This window comes from Lycium barbarum, chromosome 7 (assembly GCF_019175385.1).
Source record: "Lycium barbarum isolate Lr01 chromosome 7, ASM1917538v2, whole genome shotgun sequence".
Classification (NCBI taxonomy): domain Eukaryota; kingdom Viridiplantae; phylum Streptophyta; class Magnoliopsida; order Solanales; family Solanaceae; genus Lycium; species Lycium barbarum.
This window is the reverse complement of record NC_083343.1, coordinates 98,351,860-98,369,578: the sequence shown is the minus strand read 5'-3', so window position 1 is coordinate 98,369,578 and position 17,719 is coordinate 98,351,860. Positions and strand designations below refer to the sequence as shown.

The following is a 17,719-nucleotide window of genomic DNA, read 5'->3' as shown; positions in this document are numbered from 1 at the left end:
CAGTGCTCTTGGTGAATTTGAAATTAGGAGGAAAACCATGAAGCCTATAGCACTTGTCAATGTTGTGGCCAGGTCTTCTGCAATACTTGCATACTAAAGATGATTTCTGGGGTTCAAAAGAAACTTTTGATTGAAAATTTTGTTTAGAGGGACCATGATATGAGTTTGAAGTAGAACCATGATATGGGTCTGAAGTAGATGCCCCAGCATTGAAAGACATAGATCCTGATGAAAACTGAGAGGTACTAGAGATTTTCCTTTGTTTTTCATCAGCCAAAAGTATGTTGTATACAATACTCACAGTTGGAAGGGGCTTCATCATGAGTGTATTGCTTTTAACTTGGACATAGGTGTCATTTAGACCCATCAAAAATTGGTACACCTTTTGTTCATTCTCACCCTTTTTACTACCCCCACAAGTATAATAAGAGAGGTGATTAGAGGATATGTCTAATGAACTGTTTAATTCTATTGAAGTAAGAGGATATGTCTAATGAACACTGGGAAATATGAGCTAAATCCTTCTTAAGTTCAAAGATTCTAGCCCCATTTGCTTGACCATAAAATTCCTCCAGCTCACCCCATATATCCTTGGCCAGTTATGAGTATTCAACACTACGAGCTATTTCCCTTATAAGGGAATTGGTCAACCAAGAAACGACAAGGTCATTGCATCTTTGCCACTGCCTGGCCAAAGGTGAGGTCTCAGAAAGTCTGTCAGAGATATTTTAGATGAAATCCAATTTATTATGTACAGAGAATGCCACAAGTATAGTTCTACGCCAACTACCATAACCAGTTCCATCAAAAAGAACATGAACCAAAGAGGATCCCAACACATTAGAGGGATGAACATACAGGGGATGACAAGGGTGAGTATAATCATCGGGTTGAAATGCAGTATGGGAAGCAGGAGTAGAATCAGACGAAGGTGAAGGAGCAGAGAAAACCCCGCTAGTAGCAAGAGACTCAGTACCATTCGTCATCACAAATAATCAGAAAACCAGCAATATTGTTGAACACAACCACACGTAACACGAGCAACAACAACAAACAATCAACAGAAGCAACTAGAATCAAATTTTGTCGAGAAAAAAAGGAACGAAATTACCGGTGAAACTCGAAACAAAAGCAAAACCCTAATTTGAGAGCAAATTTGAGGCAATCGATCGCGTACAAGCGCTAACAATCAGCAACAATGTCAAATCGAAGCTTCGAAGCAATTTTGGTCACTTGAATCTTCAAGAAATCACAAAATACGATCAACACTGAACACCGTAACCCTAGACTTTGATACTTTGAAAAAAAAATAAAAAAAAATGAGCGGGGATAAGATAGGAAGAAAGCTAAACACTACATCTAACAAGATCTAGGCTCTGATACTATGTTAATATGCAAATTTGATGAAGAAATGACAGTCGGTGTATAGAGAGAGAGAGAAAGAGAGAACCTTTCATTTCATTTCAGAAAATATCTACAATGTACAAGACAAGTATAAAATGAGTTGGGCCTCTTTATTTTATAGTGACCCGAGCCCAATGGTCTCTTAATAGCTAATCTGGCTAATACTTTGATAAATAAAGGCCCAACCCAACCTGGCCCACTAACCTATATCATCAACTATTTTATGTACTCTAACAAACTAAGGTAATAGTCCTAGTGGATGTATGTAGCAATAGTGGAACACTAATAAACATATATGCTTGCCATATTTTTAATAAAACTAAGAAGTTCATTAGTGCGTGTTAAAGTATTATTATTAACTTATTAGCAGTTGCGCTAAGAAACTTCAATTATTTATGGAGTGAGGACTTTATTCCATTTTTTATTAGCTAGACAATCTACATGAAAGATCTTCTTTACAATATAAGTCAGTTTATTCAACTAAAGCATACTTTTTTCTTGAAGCAGTTTTGATTAAAAGTCAATACATATGAAAAACTTTCACACTGGTTGGAAATAATAATTCAAAGTTGTAGGAAATCAAAATTGTTAAGATTTGCTATCTTAATTCATGTCTAGTTAGGATTTATAGTCAAATTCATATAGGAATAGGTTTTCATGTTTTGAGTTAAAGTACGTTTCATATTACTATAAATAGGAATGCTACTAGCTATTTTCACAACAAGTGAAAACAAGAGAGAATAAGAGTGATTGTGGAGATCATAAAATTTATCAATAAAAAATATTTTCCTTCAAATTGGTATCAGAGTTTCTCCAATCCTGGTAGAGAATCAAAGAGCTTCCGCTGCCGGTGGGCTGCATTAGCCAATATATGCTCCCCGTTTGGCCTTAGATAATACTGACAAACGCCGAGCCAATGATATAGGCATGAAAAATAATCATGTTGAGAATGATTGAGAAAATATTGCAGGTTTAAAAAATAGAGCAAGCAAATATAGCACAAGTGGAAGGAACGATCTTAAATAAAAAATTGGAGGAGCAAGTTAAAAAAATGAGTGTTGGTAACAAAATGCACCAATGAGAGTTGGAGATAAGTGCTCCAACAACTGAAAGTTGAAGAGAAGTGCTTCAACACAACCAAGAAAAAAAAGGGTGTTAATGAGAAGTGCATCGACTATTGGAAGTTGGAGAGAAATGCTCCAACACTACCAAGAAAAAAAAATAGTGGGTGTTGGACAGAGATGCTCCAACACATCCAAGAAAAAAAATAATGAGAGTTGGAGAGAAGTGCTCCAACAATTGAAGGTTGAAGAGAAAGTTCTTCAACAATTGAAGGCTAGTGACAAAGTGCATCAATGGGGTTGGAGACAAGTGTTTCAACAAAATTGAGTTAGTCACAAAGTGCATCAACGGGGTTGGAGACAAGTGCTTCAACAAGATTTTGGTGCCGGTGACAAGTGCATCAACGAGGTTGAAGACAAGCGCTTCAACAAAATTGGAAGATGGTGAGTGGTGACAAGTGCATCAAAAGTTGGAGAATGTTGGAAATAATAATTCAAAGTTATAGGAAACCAAAATTGGTTAGGATTTGATATCTTAATTTATGTCTAGTTAGGATTTATAGTCAAATTTATATAAGAATAGGTTTTCCTATTTTGAGTTAAAGTAGGTTTTATACTACTATAAATAGGAATGCTACTAGTTATTTTCATAATAAGTGAAAACAAGAGAAAATAAGAGTGATTGTGGAGATTATAGAAAGCGTTTAGAGATTCATAAAATTTATCAATAAAATATTTTCCTTCATCTAAATATATATTTGGACAGGAACACTCTAATTTTCTCAATCCAAGACAAGTGATTGAATGATTCTTTTTACTTATTCACTCAATTTACTTTACATAAGATAATTATACTACTTGAATATTTATAGATGTTATTCTAACATGTACCTAGTGTAGGACATATATCTTAAATTTAATTCTCTATTCTTCTTTTTTTTTGCCCAGTACATGAATAAGATAATACATGGCAAAGTAAGGTCTAGTCCCTAGCTTGTACTTGTTCTTTTTCAGGATTTCTTTTACTATTAATAAATGGGTTGCTAGACACAGTGCACTATTTAGTGGTATAAATTCGATAAAAAAATTATTTTAAAAATGCATACGATAATACATGTATTTTAAATTTCTAAGAAACTCATGTATCACAAATCAATTTCTAAGAAACTCATGTATCACAAATCAATTTCTTTTTCTTCTTCCAACACATAGTAAAATTTTCAACAAATACGTATATGGAAAGTTTGAGTGGAAGTCGTGTGGTAGTTTGAGTGGAAGTCGTGTGGTACAAAACATTTAGTAGTTGGTCAAAATTGAAGGGAAAAAAAAACTTTCATTCTTATTCATGTATGAAATAAATATTAACAATATCATTTTCGGTTTAGTTGGATAATATGGTTCAACTTTTATTATTTAATACCAAATCAAACAAAATATTCTATATATTGCAGCTAAATTAATTAAACAGTACTAAATTGAAGACTACACCATCTTATCATGGTTTGATCAGTTGCGTTTTTCGATTTTTCTTGAGTACCTTAACTTTATAAACAACTAAGAATTGCAATAATTGGAAGGCTGGAGACTTTTAAAGGACTGATTTCTAGGTCACTCAACTAATACGTTATTATCTTATAAAGTCACCCTTCTTGATTCCGATCTTTTTCAGCAATTAAAGTGACTTTCTGAAATAATAAACTAATAATAATTATTAGATGAGTGATCATATTTCGGGCTCGTTATCCCAGAATTGGTCCACGGATTTGAATGGTCCATTTGGATGAACAAATATAAGTTCAACATTAAATCCAGTGCATGGAGGAATCTCTTGAATTCGAGTGACTTCTTCATTACTTAGTTCCCAATTCAAAATTTGTAGGTTCTCTTTCATCCTGTCCTTGTTGAAACTCTTCAATATTACACTAGCTCCTTGCTCATATACCCACCTTAATGCCACCTATAAATATTGAAAACATAGATACTTAGGTAAAGTCAATATATTAATTACTAATTGTTCATTAAGACATTTATCTATAATTATCTTTAAGAAGTGACTTGGTAAATATTTTTTTATATCATTAAAAAAATATCATTACTACGTATATAGGACTTGGAGTGTGTTTGGTATGTTGACGGAAAATGTCTTGAAAATGTTTTCCTATTTATTTCCCTTGTTTGGTTGGCTAAATATCTTGGAAAATGTTTTCCTATTTTTCCTTATTTGGTTGGCTAAATATCTTGGAAAATGTTTTCCTTAAAAATTTGTGGGAAAATATTTTCCAGATAAATAAAAACACACCAATGCAACCCCAACCGACCCACGCACTATCCACTCACCCCCACCTACCTACCTCACCCGCCCCCCCCAAACCGCCCTACACCCCTACCCTACCTACCACCCGCCCACCATCCACCCACCATCCCTCTTCCTGCCTACTCCACCTCCCACCCCGCCTACCCTACCACCGAAAATTGCACTCGAATTCAAAAACCTCATAGTGTTTTGCTTTGAATATATGTAAATATTCCTAACATGACATTTTCCATCGTACCAAACACACCCTGAAACTCAAAATCTAAAACAAAACAGGAAGTGAAAAGGAGAGGATTAAACAGTACTGCAAGTATAAAGATTTTTTTCACATTACAGAGTGCATTTCTTACCTGTGCAACGGTCTTGTGTTTGTAAATGGCGATATCTTTAAGGACAGGGCTATGCATAACAGCATTGTTGCCCCATTGAGAAATCCCATTAGCTCCAAGTGGTGACCATGCACACACACGTATTCCTTTCTCCTTGCAAAACTCTAACATCTTCTCTTGTCTCCATGCAACATGCATTTCCACCTGCAAACTAAAACCCTGCATTATTAATCCATGTATAATTTGTTTTTGAACCAAACGACCCCGTGGGTTTGGTATTAGAGAAAAATATTTTAATTTTTTTTTTTAATTTCTCCATGTTTGTTTATCAAAATTTCTGAAAAATAACTTCTCTAATAAAACTAGGAAAAATAAGTTCCACAAATTACACTTTTCATATATACTAATGTCTCAGCCCCACCCTTCAACACACCCTATATAGTCCCACTCCTCAGGAGCGTCTCAACGATATTTGTGGCCTAAAATCATATTTTAATTTGGGGCCTTAAAGTAAATAAAACATATATTTATAAATATGTGAAATCTATCTTTTTAGCCTTTTGAGATGCACATTTATTTAATTTTCTTATAATCCATTATTTTATGCCAATCAACTTGAATTTTTTTCTTTAAACTTACTCAGAGAAATGAAAATTAATAAATATATAATAGTAAAAAATGGGGCTCCATAAGTCACTATCAATCATCATAAGGTTAAAAAAACCAACAAATTGTTATTTCTTTTTTAATGGCAACTTCTTGAATTTTTTCTTTAAAACTACTAAAAAAAAAAATTTAAAAAAATACTAACACATAATAAATATATTAAGTAATAAGTAAAAGTGGGGCCTCATATATGGAGCCTAAGGCTTATGTTTTAGTAGCCTTATGATAGAGATCCCCCTGCCACTCCCACCCTCAACCCTGGGTAAATTTCATGAATGATCACTTAACTATTACTTTTTTTCATCAAAGTCACTTGACTATATTTTCTAACACAAAAGTTACATAACTATCATTTTTTTTTACCAAAGTCACTTAACTATGTTTTCTAAAGTCACTTATGTTCTCTAATACAAAAGTCATAAAACTTTTAGCTTACTAACACGAAAGTCACAAAACTATTAACACAAAAATCGCACCTACAGAAAAGTTTAACTACTAATGGGTAATTTTTTTTTTTAAATCTAATAGATACAAACTCAATTAAAAAGAATCGATCCGATACAAAACTTATGCAAATATAAAATATTAAAGAAACAAAACCAATCATTCACCAAATATACGATCCTTCTCTCTAGGGCCTCTCAAGCCAAAAATGTGTGAATTTTATTGGCCCTTTTTTACATATATATTGAAAAGCGCTACATGTTATTTGATAGTAGGAAATTGAATTATACGGAATAATAGTTATTACTATTTGCATCAGAAGTAATAATCTTGTGATTTTTTTTAAAATTTATTCACCCTTTTGGTATTTTAGTATCTGCATATGAGTTTGGGATCGGGTCGATTTTTTTAAAGTTGAGTTTGTATCTATTAAATAAAAAATAAAAAATAATATAAAAATATTACCCACTGAAAGTTGATTTTTTTTCCCCAGTAGGTGTGATTTTTGTGTTATAAAATATAATTAAGTAACTTTGATGAAAAAAAGGATAGCTGTGTGACTTTTGTGTTAGAAAACATAGTTAAGTAACTGGTGAAAAAATGTATAGTTATGTGATTTTTGTGTTAGAAAACATAATTAAGTGACTTTGGTGAAAAAAAGTGATAGTTAACTGACCATTCATGAAATTTACCCAATTAGCCCCATTCCCAAGCCCCCCCCCCCCCCCCTATAGCCCCATTCCCACCCCCATAGTGTTGACCTATATTACAAATACTTTTGTGACAATATTTTCTTCTTATGTACCAAACACAAAAAATAAGTAATTAAGAACCCACATTTATTTTCTCAGATTTTTTTTCTCCCTATCAAACACACCATAACAGTAAGGAACTATTCCAACCAGGGTTGTACATGGACCGTGTTGGTCCGGGTTTTCAAATATCAAACCAAACCAATTATCTTGGGTTTTAAAATCTGTAAATCAAGCCAAATTAACGAACATAAGTCGAGTTTTTCAACCTCGGGTTTTCTTGAATTTTTTAAATTTTTTTCCAGAAAAGTCTTCATATAAAACATATAACTTTTATTTCATCTTTTTAATCATAGTAAGATACAACTATATATTTAAGATATTTCTTGAGAAAATAACATAAAATGTGAGATGAGTGATGACATTGTAATAAAATATTCAACAAAAAATATAATGATATTGCATAAAATAAATATTGCTAATTAATAAGTCATAATGAAAATGATCATAATCTAAAAATACTAAGTCATGCTAAAATAAATACGGCTAATAAGTAATAATTATTGTCATTCCTAGTGATAGAATTGAATTTCTTTTGTTAGCATTAGTATTGGTTTTGGTTTGAACATTATTTGAGTTGCTAACATCTATGGGCTATAAAACTTATTGGAATATTCAAAATTCTAAGTTCAAACTTGAAATAATATGTTAAAAGACAAAAAAATTATGAAAAAATTTAAGAAATATTTATAAATCACATTACAAATTAATAAATTTATGTATAAAATACTTTAAAAATTGGATATATGTATTGTTCGATTGGTTAGGTTTGATTTGACTTTTTTTTTAGTTAAAACCAAATCAAACCAATTATAATCGGTTTTTTTTTCACTACCAAACCACTAGTCAGTTTTTTTTCTCGGTTTAACTCGGATTATCGGTTTGGTGCGATTTGTCAGTTTTCTTTATACAGCCCTAAATTTTTAAAAATCATGCATCTTACCTAGTTAACTGCAGGAGGAAAGGTAGCATTGTGCAGGAGTTTTGAGAGTTTGGTGCAGCTGAAGTTGGAGACACCAATAGACTTGGCTAGACCTAACCTGCAACATTCTTCCATGGCTTGCCATGTCCCTATCATGTCAAATGGAATTACATCCTCTTTTTCAATCCTCGTGTCCTCATAATCATCACTATTAACCTTCTTCTTCAACCTCACTGGCAAATGTATTAGGTATAAGTCCAAGTAATCCATCCCCAGCGTCCTACAAATTACATCAATTTTCACATTCATGACTGGGTAAAATACAGTAACCAAAACAGAAAAAGAAAAACGAGAAAAGCTTAAAGAATATCTGCAGTCTATAAATATTTTCTAAAACCATATATATAAGGTTTACATTTAATATGATCAAGATTCGTTGACTTCACATCATGTGTATATCTATCGAGTTCTACCAACAACAACAATTATGTTTCAACTCCAACAAATAGGGCTAGCATCACTATCCATGTCACTCCGTTTAATAATCTTGTTTCGGTCCAATATTACTACTAATATAGAAGCCACAAAGTTGAGAAGCTTCAGGTCAACATGCCTGCCTCAGCTGTATGCTTGGCATGACAATTAAGGGCTATTTGGTAAATTAGGATTAGGTGCTTAGTCTGATTGGTCCAATTGAATTAATGTACCTGCGCATGCTTTATTAGCTTTCGACTACAAAGACACTTCTGCCCATGCCCTTCCACTTTATGGAGTGGTTTGATGTCAAGTGGATTTGTAATCGTAATTACTTTTTCTTCCTATTATCTCAAATATGTGAATTTTTGTTTAGTTTTTCATTTTTTGTTACGCTGAATATTTCCAAATGAAACTTACATTATGCTCAAATTTCTTAGTTTAACCAAATCTCTGATAAATTAAAAGGTTGTACTAAACAGTAATAGGAAAAATATATTTTAATATTCACGAAAAATAAAAGACATAATGAATCAAACATATTAACTGGCCTAATGAAACTTAGTGATTATAATTCAAATAACGTAATAACTCATTTGGCTTTATATATTAGTGATAAAAAAATTATTGCTATCCAGGTTAATAAGAAATTACCATTAAAAATTGTGATTGGATGAATAAGATCACTTCACACCCTTAATAAAGGTTTTGGATTCGAGCGGTGATATGAAAAAAAAAAAAAAAAAAACATACAACCATCACCCGCAACTATCACTATTTGGTTACTATCTCAGTCCATTGACCAGCTATTTATCAACCACCATCATATAAAAATTTACTAATAACATAAAATTTAGAAACACTAAATTAAATTACCATTCCGATCATTTATAGATATTTTAGTTTTTAATTGCTCGAAGCAAACTTCATTGGAGAAAGAAAAAACCTTTACAGTAATTGGGCCGGGGCTCAATCCGGACTTATTCTAACTACTCCCTCCGTCCCATAAAGATTATTCTTTTTTAATTTGACATAAAATTTAAGAAATAAAGAAAAAATTTTGAAATATGTAATTCAAATTAAGTCTTAAATATTTGTGTGACTGTAAATTATCTCATAAAATTAAATTATTTCTAAATATAAAACGATGACAATCTTTTTGGGACTGAAAAGAAAAGGGGAAGAATTTTTTTGGGACAAAGGGAGTAGTAAATAAAGAAAACAATAACAATAGACAACAATATTAATGATTAGTTTCTCTAGCACACAGACTGACCAGTGACTGTCAACCAACCCCAACTTTCCTTTTTTCCGGGCTTGGGTCGATATTAAAGTCAGCAAACTCAGGCATATGGAGTTCAAACTTACCCAAGAGTTCTTTTTAGGGCAGGAAGAACAAGGTCGGGGTGTGCGTCCGTGCACCATATGAACGCATCTTCGCGGCTCTTAATGAGTCCACGTTGTAGCGCTTCTACTATTGCTCGGCCAAGTGCTTCCTCAGAGCCATAGAGAGCGGCTGTGTCAAAGTGTCGCTAACCAGCTTCAATGGCATCTACAAGTGTGGAGACTAATTGATCATGTGGTGGTAAGGCAGGTGCTGTTCCCATGCCTATAAGAGGCATTTCATGACCAGAATTCAGCTTTACTCTTGGGATTAACATTTGCTTCATATCCATAGCCTTGACCTAAAATGAATAAGTGGTGATAAGTGTATTATATTTATATCAATCAACGTTCTACCTGCTGCCTAATCTAATAAAGTAGCAAGTTTGTTAGGCGGGTGGTCCCTTTGAAGACGTGTGATATAATTGAGAGGATACAGAGAAGTTTAGGTGCATTAGTAATATTAAGCTACGCAGATTTCTTTATGTGCACGTGTCGTTGTTGAAGTGATAGATTTGACGTGTGGTGAAGGTTTGTCCGACATAAACCTTTCAACCATTTAATTTGTTCAACATAATATATATTGAGAAGAGGTTTCTAGAGAGTTACTGATATACTAGAGTCCGGCACTTTTATAACTCAAAAAAAATTTGGAACCAAACTAATTCATTAAAAAAAAAAAATTAAATTAGGCTTCACGCACAGATTTTATGCGTGAGAGGGCCAAAGTGTACATTTACACTTGGTTCTTTCACCCACAGAATCTGTGCGTGAAACCCATACCTAAACCCCCGACCCCAACCTTTATTCATGCTCTTCTCTTTCATTTCCTCCATCTTCACCCTTTCAACACACTTTGTACTTTCAAAAACATGTCTCAAAGTTTTGAAACTTTAATGTTTGCTATACAGCCCGATATTTGTGAATGCAGTTATTACTGTAAACTAAAAACATAAAAAACACAAGATAATCCGGGTCGCCGTTTTTGGCGTTGTAAAGTGCCCGAAGTAAGTGTTTTTACATTTTTTAGTGTTTTTTTTTTCACGTTATCTATATATTTTACTTTAAAAAACTGATTTTCTTGTAATGTTTATATAATATGGGCGTTCGGTGGGAAGATAGCATTCACGTGGATAAAACGGTGGTGGCGAAGTTTAAAAATCCACTTTTTGATAGAGATACTGCGACTTCACGTATCTATAGAGATACCGCTAAGTTGGACTCACAATTTAAGCTTGTGTAAGCTGAAGAAAAAATTGAACGTTTGGAGGTCTTGCTCACCGATTCCGGAAAAAAATGAATTTTGCTAAAGGTTAAACGTAGAGAGGCTCAACACGAGAAAATAGTTTTGAAAAAAAAACTTAAATTGTGGAAAATTATTTGTGCTATCTTGTTGTTGTTCATTATTTATATGTATTTTGTTTATTAAGTTTAATATTTCTATGGATTATGTTTTTTACTGGTAGTACCTTTTCCCCTATAATGTAATCCGCACCCTTTATGTACTAATTTATTTGTGTTTCTTTGTGAAATTGTCAATTAATAATAGACTTTAACAATAAACTTTGAAGAATTAAAAACATGTCAAACTAATTCAAATTTATGACTTCATCATAAAATAAAAATACAAATTAACAGCCTTAGTCCAAAAGTTAAATGACCCATAATCTAAGACAGTGAGCATAAATAAACCCTAATTGTCATCAGAATAGAAGTCTTCAATATCGTCCTTAGAACGATATTGGCGGTCTCTTAACACACATCTTTTTTCAGGAAATGTTAGTTCTCTACCGGTTGATGATGCTTGTTCTTCGGCCAACTTTAGCATGTAAAATCTACAACGTCTTGCCAGCATTCTGTTGTTTTCTTTTCTAATCCTTTGTACGGCCATCTCGCAAGTTGATGGACCTACTCGAGGCATGGTTATTGAGTACTTGTTAGGATTGGAGCGTTGAGATTTTTCAAGTCACGAACAAGACGTTCTGATTCGGCAATCCAAAGTGACCATTCTCGGAGTAAACCGCAATAATATTCTCGCGGATCTGGCTACTTATATAGTTGCAAACCCCCAAGTACCCTCGCGGGGGGGGGGGGGGGGGGGGGGGGGAGAGGGGTCTTTATGACCCTGCCTACTTACCTTATTATAAGAAAAATATTAATCTTCATCGGACATTTCACAGTCCGAATCCCACTTGGATCTAAATCTTATGCTACCGTGTATACCATATTCTACCCTATGGTAATGTATTTGCATCCGATTGTTCTCTTCGTGAAAACGATTAAGAGCAAAATTAAACTCTTATGGAGTTCCGCGAGGCATTGACATAGCACGTTTTTTTTTTTGCGTTTAAGCCCTATTGAAGCTAACTTTTGCTCCAGTGCTTCAACCTCCCTAACACGTCAATTTCACTCCTCTCTCATTGTTTTATTGTATTCTTGATTGAATCTTTTGTTAGGGTTATTTGAGTAATGAAAATCATGATCATCTAGTTCCCATGTCCTACCCATTGCTTCAAATACGTTTGCTAGGGTAAAACATGTAATAGAATCAAGATTACCAAATTGGGTGTAGAATGTCATGATAACTCGTTTTAAAGTGAATACTAGTTGTTTGTCAATCATGTTATATATAGTACTACATTTTATGACCGTTTATTTAAATTTAATTCATATTACACAATGTTTCAATGCGCAATAGAACATGATTTGACAACACATCATGCATGCCAATTTCAGCTTTTTTATGACACGTAAAGGACCGATTTGACAATATAATGCTACATTTTTTACCGTTTATTTGAATTTAATTCATATTACGCAATGTTTCAATGCACAATAGAACATGATTTGACAACACATCATGCATGCCAATTTCAGCTTTTGTATGACACGTAAAGGACCTATTTGATAATACAATGCTGCATTTTTTGACCGTTTATTTGAATTTAATTCAAATTACGCAATGTTTCAATGCGCAATAGAACATGATTTGACAACACATCATGCATGCCAATTTCAGTTTTTTTATGACACGTAAATGAGCGATTTGACAATACAGTGCTGCATTTTTTGACCGTTTATTTGTATTTAATTCATATTACGCAAAGGGAATGCAGTTCACATCAAAAAAGATGTTGCAACAGGCTGTCAGAATGTATTGTATAAAGGATATGAGGGAGTTTAAGGTTTATGACTCAAACAAATCGGTATGGAGGCTGATTTGTACGCGACATACTCAAGGTTGTCGGTGGTTGCTTCGGGGAATTGCTAAGCCTGATGGTCTGTGGGAAATCACAAAATTCCACCCTAAGAACACTTGTGATATGGGACAAAGTCGAGCAGATCATTTTAATCTAGATATAAACATGATTGCTCATGTGTTACTTAAACACATTGAGGAAACTCCAAGGTAACTTATCTGACCGTTTACATTATATATCTTATAGCAATTAAAATATCATTGCTAAATGTTGTTTGTTTAAACTTATGCAGGATGCCTATCAAAACTTGTATTAGCATGGTCCACTCAAAATATGGTAAAATCATAAGCAAAAGAAAGGGATTTCTTGGGCGTAGACGTGCTTTTGAGACAATCTTTGGAACTTGGGATCCTCTTTTTAGGCGCTGTCGGGGTATATGGAGGCTCTAAAATATGCTAATCCTGGCACTGTTGTACAGTGGCGGCTTTTAGAAGGCAGAATTTTCGACTTCGTCTTTTGGGCATTCAAACTAAGTATTGATGGTTTGGCTCACTGCCGGAATGTGATATCGATAGATGGGACGCATGTATATGGCCGATATGACATTAAACTCCTAATTGTAGTAGGTATGGATGCCAATGGGTCAATATTCCCTCTTGCTTTCGCAATTGCCGCCAACAAAAGCAACGAGACATGAGGGATGTTCTTGACTCATCTACAAACTCATGTTATTAAGGGTCGACGGGGCATATGTGTCCTATCAGATCGTCATAAAGGCATATTGCACATACTCTGGAAGGGTGGCAGCCTCCACATGCTTACCATCTGTCACGACCCAACCGGAAAGCCATGACGGGTACCCGGTGCTAACCCACCCGGGCACGTCTTATCGTATATTCACATTTACATCTAGGTGAGCCACATAGCTTAATCATACTTTCTATCCATCATTCATACTAATCCCATTGGGCAACAATACATTTATATCACCATCAATAACTGTGCCCATATCAATGTACATAAGCCGACGAGGCTAACAAAATGATATACAAAATATAAGCGGACAAGGCTAAATACATCTAACCATACACACATGTCTACGAGCCTCTAAGGAGAGTATGTCACATCATATAGGCGAGACAGGACCTTGCCATGCCCATAAGTATGAGCATAAAAGAATAGATACCAAAAGTCGTAGCTCCGAATGAAATGGAGCTCCTCTACGTAGTCCCGGAGTAATAAAGCTATAGATCAAACCTGTCTCCCTGGCCACCTGCGGGCATGACGCAGCGTCCACAAATAAAAGGACATCAGTACGAAGAATGTACTGAGTATGTAAAGCATAATCAACATTATTATAGAAGCATAATAGACAACATAAGAAATAGCATAAGATGGGAGGTAGTAGAACCATCGTCATAAACACTTACTTGCTTTTCATAGGGACCTTCCATTTCTAATGCGTGATTGTGTACCTACATGTGTACATATACATACATCTGTATCCGTATCCGTATTCGTATCTGTATTTATATCTATATTCATATTCATATTCGTATCCATAGCATACCCGACCATGAAGGTTCGGTGTTTCACATACCCGGCCATGGCAAGGCTCGGTGATTATACATACCGGCCCCTACCAAAGCTTAGGGTTATCCGTACCCAACTACAGTGGTATGCGCGCAATATATATCATACCCGACCATATAAGCTCGGTGTTACATAATAGTAATACATAGACACATATACATAAGAGCTCATAAGCATCTTTAACATCATTACTATCATCGTTTCATTACATCTATCCTTAGAGGATCACCCATCATATAAGGAATTTAGTAGAATCATAAACATAACGAGAATCATGGGCTTTAGTAGCTTTAAAGATAGAATCATTTGGAGGTCAATATAGACTCATGAAAGGATAGATATATAGCCAAGGAACCATGCCTTATTGAAAGAAGGGCTAGCCTTACATACCTTTTCGTTTAGCTATTCTATCACTTAAACGTTCTCCTTCAATGCTCACGTTTCTACCTTCATTAGAGTTATCCTTATTGAAAGAAGGGTTAGCCTTACATACCTTTTCGTTTAGCTATTCTATCACTTAAACGTTCTCCTTCAATGCTCACGTTTCTACCTTCATTAGAGTTATACTAACATTAGATAATCGATAGCTTAGCATACTTGACTAAAGCTAGAGAAAATTGGGCAGCATCTCCTTTGTTTATACAACTTTCTCCATATCATATATCAACGCCCAAACGTCTATAATAACATTCACAACATCATAAGCAATAGTCTTTATTCACCTACATTATCCATATTTCCAAATTCACTTCAAATCATCCATATCCATGGTCATAGCACACTATTACATTCACTCATGTACAATGTCTATCCCATGTTCTTAATGTCTTTTATAACCTAATTATAATCACAATATATCAAGAATCATGACTCATTCCAAACTACTACTAAAAAATATCACTATTCTCACATTCATGACCCATTTTCTATCTCCTTCTACAATCCAAGTCTTTCGACCTCTCAATACTTTAAAAAACATGGAAAGACCAGAAAACTTACCTTAGATGGTGTAGGAATGGACCTTGGGTGGAAACACTTCACTTGAGCAAAACCCTAGTTCCACTTCCACTTGGATTTCTTGTCTTGGATGAGCCCTAATGAGTTTCTTACACTTGATTCTCTTGGTTTGATGAAGTTGATCGTCAATTTCCTTTGAATTCTTGTGGAAGAAGTGTGGAGAAATATTCTAGAGGGTTCTTGAGAGAAGGGGAGTGAAAATGAAGTGAAATGAATTGAACTTGGGTCCCCTTTTTAATAACTCACAATCTGTCCCGACCTAGTTCTACGGACCAACATACGGTCCGTATAATTTATATGGACCGTATGTCTTGCCGTGGATTTGGTCCAGAGAGGGCTGCCATTCTGGGCAGAATATACGGCCTAACATACGGTCAGTATATTTTATACGGCCAGTATGTTGGGCCGTATAATGCCAGCTTTTCCGAACTTGTTCTCGTCGACTCGTTTGATCTCCAATCCTTTTGGAACCTTCTTAACACTTGTGTAGCACCTCATTAAAAATCTAAAGGACGTTATAACTCTTCTCTAAAACATCATTAATTCATCATTAACTTGTTACTCATAAATCTCTTCCGATACATAACGTATACCTTGCCTTTCTTGGCAACTTTCTCCTCTAACCTCGAATGTCTTTGCAATCTCAATTAGGGTCATCAAATGTTATTTCTTACTTATCGAAACATCGTATACTTCGTGCCCTTCGTTAGTCTATTCACTGTGCATCAACGGAAAATTTTTCGAAGTGTAACATTCTTCCCCCCTTTAAGAACATTCGTCCTCGAATGTTAAGTGCTCGGGAATTCTATGAAAATTTCACCAGAGTTTCCCCTGTAATATGACACTACTATCCTGTCACAACAGCCCATATTAACAATGCCTCACAGGGCCACATCATCATAGCAATAAAGTGGTGGCCACACACGACCTAAATGTATAAAAAGGAAAACATACATACCTCATGATCTTGATGTCTCATCTTGGATCTCTTCCGGGGGTTGAAATAAGTGCGGGTACTTGGACTTCATATTTTCTTCCGCTTCCTAAGTCATTTATTCTCGGTTGTTGTTTCTCCACAAAACCTTAACTGAGGCCACTTCTTTGTTTCTAAGCCTTCGTACTTTCCTATCTAATATGGCAATGGGTACCTCTTCATAAGTTAACTTTCCTGTCACTTGAACATCACCTACTAGCACGATCCTAGTAGGATCTCCGACATATTTACGAAGCATCGAGACATGAAAAACTGGGTGAACTAACTCCAAAGCAGGGGTAGATCTAATTCATAAGCCACTTTTCCTACCTTGCGCACAATCTCATAAGGCCCAATGTACCAGGGACTAAGTTTCCCCTTTTTGCCAAATCTCATAACGCCCTTCATTGGCGACACTTTTAAGAATACCCAATCTTTCACTTGGAACTCTAAGTCCCTTTCATGATTATCTGCATAGGACTTTTGATGATTTTGAACTGCTAATAACCGATCTTGTATGAGCTTAACTTTCTCTATGGCTTGCTGGACCAAGTATGGCCCTATCAATTTAGTCTCTCCTACTTCAAACCACCCAATTGGGGATCTATACTTTCGCCCATATAAAGCCTCATACGGTGCCATTTGGATGCTAGAATGATAACTATTGTTATAAGCAATTTCAATAAGTGGTAAGTGATCATCCCAATTACCTCTAAAATCCAACATACATGCCCGTAGCATATCCTCGAAAGTCTGAATGGTATGCTCAGCTTGTCCTTCAGTCTGCGGGTGAAATGTCGTGCTAAGACTCACCTAAGTCCCCAAACCCTCTTGGAAGGATTTCCAAAATTAGCTGTAAACTGAAATCCTCTATCAGAGATAATAGATACTGAAACACCGTGAAGTCGCACTATCTCTTTAACATAAAGCTTTGCATAATCTTCTGCCACATATGTAGTTCTGACTGGTAAGAAATGAGCTGACTTCGTGAGTCTATCCACAATCAACCATATAGAGTCATACTTACGTCGAGAACAGGGTAAGCCTGTAATGAAGTCCATGTTAATTACTTCCCACTTTCAAGTTGGAATTTCTATAGCTTGCAACAATCCGCCTGGCTTTTGGTG

At 34.9% G+C, this 17,719-nt stretch overlaps 1 pseudogene; it reads right to left on the bottom strand.

Moving 5' to 3' along the window:
* Positions 1–3,362: 3,362 nt before the first annotated feature.
* On the bottom strand, positions 3,363–10,232 carry LOC132603616 (protein REDOX 2-like; annotated as a pseudogene).
* Positions 10,233–17,719: the final 7,487 nt, after the last annotated feature.